The 7500-nt window shown below is 44.5% G+C and overlaps 1 protein-coding gene across 3 annotated transcripts in view; it reads left to right on the top strand.

The window, feature by feature from the left end:
• LOC123990996 (1-phosphatidylinositol 4,5-bisphosphate phosphodiesterase beta-1-like) overlaps positions 1-7500 on the top strand; it is a 256259-nt gene that overhangs the window by 158855 nt on the left and 89904 nt on the right. The gene's annotated exons all lie outside the window — the stretch shown is intronic.

Raw genomic sequence — 7500 nt, 5'->3', positions numbered from 1 at the left:
TGGAGAGTAGCTCTCTGTCTGTCTGTCTGTCTGCTCAGTCTGAGTGGAGACGGTAGTCAGCAGGGAAATCTGAGCACCATCACCCCAGACAGACAGCCATTAATCAGGAGAGCCCTCCATACTTGTCCCCCTCCCTCTCCCCCCATACCTCTAACACCCTCTATCCTCTATCAGTCAAGATCATTGTGTGTGTGTGTGTGTGTGTGTGTGTGTGTGTGTGTGTGTGTGTGTGTGTGTGTGTGTGTGTGTGTGTGTGTGTGTGTGTGTGTGTGTGTGTGTGTGTGTGTGTGTGTGTGTGTGTGTGTGTGTGTGTGTGTGTGTGTGTGTGTGTGCGTGCATGTGTCCCTGCGCGATTCCCACTCTAAAGTACATGAGTGATGATGAACCAGACTATTCTCTAACAGAGGAGTTCCGCTTTTAGAAAAGCAGGGTTATAAGCCCCCCGCCATAACCTCACTCAGAACTATGATGGCAAACACTGAGTGTCAACAGAGAGACAGAGGAGAGAAGTGGAGGGAGGGGCAGAGAGACATCTTTCAGCTAACACGTTAGGTTATGAGCTTCATGGTTGTGCACAGGGCAGCCGTATGTCAGCTTGACTGTCCTCATAAAGCTTTGTGTGCTTATGGATGGATCACCGCCACAACTCTCCACACAGAGATTAAAGAGGAGGAAAGTCAAACATTAACATGTCATATTTACTCTGCGTACTGTTAGAAGGAAGTATAAGAGGAAGTACAAGACAAAGCTCTCCCTGTATAATAAAGAGTGAATGGATGTCTTTGTCTCCTGGGGTATGATGGTTATGTGGTTGTATGGTGTTATATGGATGGTTCTGTGGTTGTATGGTGTTATATGGATGGCTCTGTGGTTGTAGGGTGTTATATGGATGGTTCTGTGGTTGTATGGTGTTATATGGATGGCTCTGTGGTTGTATGGTGTTATATGGATGGTTCTGTGGTTGTATGGTGTTATATGGATGATTCTGTGGTGTGTGATGTTATATGGATGGTTCTGTGGTTGTATGGTGTTATATGGATGATTCTGTGGTGTGTGATGTTATATGGATGGTTCTGTGGTTGTATGGTGTTATATGGATGATTCTGTGGTGTGTGATGTTATATGGATGGTTCTATGGTGTATGGTGTTATATGGATGGTTCTGTGGCGTATGGTATTATATGGATAGTTCTGTAGTTGTATGATGTTAAATGGATAGTTATGTGGTTGTATGATGTTATATGAAGGGTTCTGTGGTTCTGTGGTATGTGTCATGTTATATGGATGGTTCTGTGGTGTATGATGTTATATGGATGGTTCTGTGGTGTGTGTGATGTTATATGGATGGTTCTGTGGTTGTATGATGTTATATGGATGGTTCTGTGGTGTATGATGTTATATGGATGGTTCTGTGGTGTGTGTGATGTTATACGGATGGTTCTGTGGTGTGTATGATGTCATATGGAAGGTTCTGTGGTGTGTGTGTGATGTTATATGGATGCTTCTGTGGTGTGTATGATGTCATATGGATGCTTCTGTGGTGTGTGTGATGGTATATGGATGCTTCTGTGGTGTGTATGATGTCATATGGATGGTTATGTGGTGTGTGTGTGATGGTATATGGATGCTTCTGTGGTGTGTATGATGTCATATGGATGGTTATGTGGTGTGTGTGTGATGGTATATGGATGCTTCTGTGGTGTGTATGATGTCATATGGATGGTTCTGTGGTGTGTGTGTGATGTTATATGGATGATTCTGTGGTGTGTATGATGTCATATGGATGCTTCTGTGGTGTGTGTGTGATGTTATAGGAACTAAGTTACAGGAATGTTATAGGAACATTCAGAACTAAGTTTAGAGGGCTTTGGGACACCAGACTGGATCAGAACAGCAGTGGGAAGTGCTACGGGGGTAGGTTATGTCGGGACATTTACAAGGCTTGGAGTAAAACTGCAAAACTAGGAGAATCCTGTTGTACACCTGATCTAGAGTTAATACGCATCTCATTCAGACCTAAATATCTCCCCCGCGAGTTTGGCCAGCTGACTGTAGTAATTGTCTATATTCCACCCTCTGGCAACGTCAATCGCACAGCAGATGTGATAACGGAGTGTGTTCACCTCATCGAGAAAAAGAGAGACAGGGGGAAAGCAGGAGCTGAGACAAAAAATTCTGGTTGACTTGACAAACAAGACGAACTGGCAACAGACAAACAGAGAACACAGGTATAAGTACCCAGGGGATAATGGGGAGATGGGCGACACCTGGAGGAAGGTGGAGACAAGTACAAGGACAGGTGAAACAGATCAGGGTGTGACAATTTGAGTCAGAAAATGATGTTCATATGATTGGTAAGCTATCTACCTTGTAGAGAGCCTATCTAACTGACTATATTTTAGAAACAAAAATAGCATATTGGAACCAAGATAATAAAAAAATATATTGATATTGGCATAAGAAAGAGGGAATGTTGGAACATAACTAAAGGATAAAGTATACATTAATGCAAATTCTACAGCACAACGGCAGAGTCATGTCTGAAGTGTAAAACCACTAACGACTCAATAATTCATGCCTTCTGAGGATGTTATAAAGTCCCAAAAGTATGGGCCGATTTGGAAAGATGGCCGTCAAGAAGTATTGTAAATGTAAATGTTCTTTTAATCCGTCTGTACCCGACGGGTTGGACAATACTTTTCTCGTCAATCATCTTCAAAAACAAAAACGATACTTCAAAACGGGAAATCAACCAATCCTCCTTCTTTCACGCAACGGACAAGTCACATGCTTGACAATCTAAAAATGGAACGCGCGTGTGGGCCACGGAGAGAAACAAAATGGTGCCGTATCTAATCACAGCCCGTCGCACCAAACTACAAGAAGGGACAATTATGCCAGTGAGATCTTACAGGGCTGCTTTGACTGCACAGTGTGGTGTGTTCAGTGTGTTCACATAGGGAGCGTTTGACTGCACAGTGAGGTGCGTTCAGTGTGTTCACATAGGGAGCGTTTGACTGCACAGTGTGGTGTGTTCAGTGTGTTCACATAGGGAGCGTTTGACTGCACAGTGTGGTGTGTTCAGTGTGTTCACATAGGGAGCGTTTGACTGCACAGTGTGGTGTGTTCAGTGTGTTCACATAGGGAGCGTTTGACTGCACAGTGGGGTGTGTTCAGTGTGTTCACATAGGGAGCGTTTGACTGCACAGTGAGGTGCGTTCAGTGTGTTCACATAGGGAGCGTTTGACTGCACAGTGTGGTGTGTTCAGTGTGTTCACATAGGGAGCGTTTGACTGCACAGTGAGGTGCGTTCAGTGTGTTCACATAGGGAGCGTTTGACTGCACAGTGGGGTGTGTTCAGTGTGTTCACATAGGGAGCGTTTGACTGCACAGTGAGGTGCGTTCAGTGTGTTCACATAGGGAGCGTTTGACTGCACAGTGTGGTGTGTTCAGTGTGTTCACATAGGGAGCGTTTGATTGCACAGTGAGGTGCGTTCAGTGTGTTCACATAGGGAGCGTTTGACTGCACAGTGTGGTGTGTTCAGTGTGTTCACATAGGGAGCGTTTGACTGCACAGTGAGGTGCGTTCAGTGTGTTCACATAGGGAGCGTTTGACTGCACAGTGGGGTGTGTTCAGTGTGTTCACATAGGGAGCGTTTGACTGCACAGTGAGGTGCGTTCAGTGTGTTCACATAGGGAGCGTTTGACTGCACAGTGGGGTGTGTTCAGTGTGTTCACATAGGGAGCGTTTGACTGCACAGTGAGGTGCGTTCAGTGTGTTCACATAGGGAGCGTTTGACTGCACAGTGAGGTGCGTTCAGTGTGTTCACATAGGGAGCGTTTGACTGCACAGTGAGGTGCGTTCAGTGTGTTCACATAGGGAGCGTGTGTTCAGTGTGTTCACATAGGGAGTGTTTGACTGCACAGTGAGGTGTGTTCAGTGTGTTCACATAGGGAGCGTGTGTTCAGTGTGTTCACATAGGGAGCGTTTGACTGCACAGTGGGGTGTGTTCAGTGTGTTCACATAGGGAGCGTTTGACTGCACAGTGAGGTGCGTTCAGTGTGTTCACATAGGGAGCGTTTGACTGCACAGTGAGGTGCGTTCAGTGTGTTCACATAGGGAGCGTGTGTTCAGTGTGTTCACATAGGGAGTGTTTGACTGCACAGTGAGGTGTGTTCAGTGTGTTCACATAGGGAGCGTGTGTTCAGTGTGTTCACATAGGGAGCGTTTGACTGCACAGTGTGGTGTGTTCAGTGTGTTCACATAGGGAGCGTTTGACTGCACAGTGTGGTGTGTTCAGTGTGTTCACATAGGGAGCGTTTGACTGCACAGTGTGGTGTGTTCAGTGTGTTCACATAGGGAGCGTGTGTTCAGTGTGTTCACATAGGGAGCGTTTGACTGCACAGTGTGGTGTGTTCAGTGTGTTCACATAGGGAGCGTTTGACTGCACAGTGTGGTGTGTTCAGTGTGTTCACATAGGGAGCGTTTGACTGCACAGTGTGGTGTGTTCAGTGTGTTCACATAGGGAGCGTTTGACTGCACAGTGTGGTGTGTTCAGTGTGTTCACATAGGGAGCGTTTGACTGCACAGTGGGGTGTGTTCAGTGTGTTCACATAGGGAGCGTTTGACTGCACAGTGTGGTGTGTTCAGTGTGTTCACATAGGGAGCGTTTGAGGAGGCCACTGAAGCGATCACTGACTACATTTCATTCTGTGCGGATATGATTGTTCCTTCCAAAACTTTAAAGAGACACTGAGTGTACAAAACATTAGGAACACCTTCCTAATATTGAGTTGCACCCCCGTTTGCCCTCAGAACAGCCTCAATTCATCGGCGTATGGACTCTACAAGGCACTTGCCTCTACTACCACACATGTACACAGTCCATAACTCAATTGTCTCAAAGATTTCAACAACAAAAAAATCCTTCTATTACCTTTTCTCCTCCCCTTCATCTACACTGATTAAAGTGCATTTAACAGGGGACATCAATGAAGGATCGTAGCTTTCAGCTGGATTCACCTGGTGCTTTCTACACTCAGTGTACAAAGGATCTGAAAACAGCATTTATCGCTAGCGACAAGGTTGAGGGTAAACTAATTAGATCCTAAATGAAATAAGTATGTGAAACAGGCCAAGAGAATGTACAAGGAGAAGGCTCTTTCAGGAGGCTAAACCCAGAGATTCTTGGAGGGGTGTGAAAGCACTGGCAGGGCATTAACAACAAACACCATGCTCCAAATAAAAAAATGTTTAGAGGTAGAATTGACCAATTGAAAGAGAGGAGGTGATCTCGGACCCATCGAACATGTCGCACACTGCAGCAAATGTTGAGCTGCAACCCGAAAGATGTGGAAGCCGCATTTAAAAGGACCAATCGAAACAAAGCACCCGGGGCCAGACAACATTAGTGGTCGCCTACTGATGGTTTACCATAAGAAACTGGCAGGTGTTTTCTGTGACGTTTCTAACTGCTCTCTGGCAAAACACTCCATCCCAGCAGTATGGACCTCATCCGTTGTAATGAATTTCCTCCTCTTCTTCCGAAGAGGAGAGGCGAAATGGATCAGAGGACCAATACGCGGCGTGGTAAGTGTCCATGGTTCTCTTTAATACGTTAAGGTACACATGAACAACTGACTACAAAAAAACAAGAAATGTGAAAACTCAAAACAGTCCTATCTGGTGCAAAGACAGAGACAGGAACAATCACCCACAAACACACAGTGAAACCCAGGCTACCTAAGTATGATTCTCAATCAGAGACAACTAATGACACCTGCCTCTGATTGAGAACCATACTAGGCCGAAACATAGAAATATCCAAATCATAGAAAAACAAACATAGACTGCCCCCCAACTCACGCCCTGACCATACTAACTAAATACAAAACACAGGAAATAAAGGTCAGAACGTGACGTCCGTCATATGCCCAGTACTTAAAAGAGCAAGGTACTGCAACAGTGGCTACCTACCTTTTGGCTTTAACATCTTTAGTGATGAAGGTCTTTTTAAGGCTGATTCTCCCCCAGCTGCAACAGGAAGTATACTCTTACACAGATCCACTCCAGTGTGTGGTGTTGATGATGCACTCCTGACCCTTACTGCTCTGTGACCACACCCACCTGAAGAAGCCACGTAAGGTCCAGATGGTCTTTGTGGATGTATCTAGTGACTTTAATAGAGTCCAGCCTCAATTAATGGGTCATAAGCTCCAGAACATGAATGTAATTCAGGCAATCGGATTCTCTGGGCAACAGCAGGCAACTCAGTGGGGCTCCTCTAGGCGGAAATTGACAGGTTTTCAACCAGAACTACCTGGGGCCAATGCAATCAAAACCGAAGACCTGACCATTGATTTCAGAATAGACCAACCTACCGTAACCATCCCAGTGCTGGAGATGAACAGACGGATCAAATTGCGAGTGAAGCACTACAACTAGCTTGGAAGCATTATTGACGACAAGCTCTCATTCAAAAGAAAAACTGAGCACGTTCCTCAAAATGTCAATTGAGTTCAATGTACAATAATAAATCCTCCAAGCATTTTATAAATGCTTTTATGCAATCAATCTTAGCCTTTTAGTATTGTGGGTTGTTTTGGTGCGCTTAGGGAACACCAGTCAGAAGTCATTGAACAGGGTAATAAGAATCAGTGGGAAGGCCATCGGAGAAAGCCAGGAACCCCTCGGTGACATTTACAAAAATGGAGTGTGGAAGAAAGGGAAACACACTGGTTGAGCAGTAATAGCCCCCTACCCTCCGGGTGCAGGTATAGAGCTCTCCCATTCAAATCTGGCAGAGCAACTTCTAGACAACATCCATCAAACTCTTTAACTCTCGGAAGTTCCTATTTGTATTCGTATATATATATATATATATTATATGTCTGTTTACCCTGTGATTGCGTGGACTGCTTCTAATCTAATCTAATCGAATCTATCTTTATGTTGTAGCCTACGTGTTTGTGTGTTCATTGTTGTTTGTTTCTTGTATGTTCCATTCGTCACCACACAGGACGTTTCCTCACAGGACATAGGTTGTTTGTATTGATACCGCTTGACTTACTCCACATTTGATTGTGTTTACAGCCTCAATTCAAAAATAGATTAAATCATTGTTTCCCCCCCCCACCCACCCATCTACACACAATGCCACATAATGACAAAGTGAAAACATGATTTGAGACATTGTTTGCTAATTTATTGAAAATGAAATACAGAAATATCTCATAAGTATTCAGACCCCTTAGTCAAAACATGTCTGAATCGCCTTTGGCAGCGATTACAGCTGTGAGTATTTCTGGGTAAGTCTAGGAGCTTTTCACACCTGGATTGTTCAATATTTGCACATTATTCTTTTATTTTATTTTTTTCAAGCTCTGTCTAATTGGTTGTTGATCATTGCTAAACAGCCATTTTCACGTCTTGCCATAGATTTCAAGCCGATTTAAGTCAAAACTGTAACTAGGCCACTAAGGAACATCCGATGTCGTCTTG

The sequence above is a fragment of the Oncorhynchus gorbuscha genome, linkage group LG12 (assembly GCF_021184085.1).
Source record: "Oncorhynchus gorbuscha isolate QuinsamMale2020 ecotype Even-year linkage group LG12, OgorEven_v1.0, whole genome shotgun sequence".
In the NCBI taxonomy this organism is placed as follows: domain Eukaryota; kingdom Metazoa; phylum Chordata; class Actinopteri; order Salmoniformes; family Salmonidae; genus Oncorhynchus; species Oncorhynchus gorbuscha.
The sequence above is the reverse complement of the archived record's forward strand: the minus strand, read 5'-3'. Positions and strand labels throughout refer to the sequence as shown.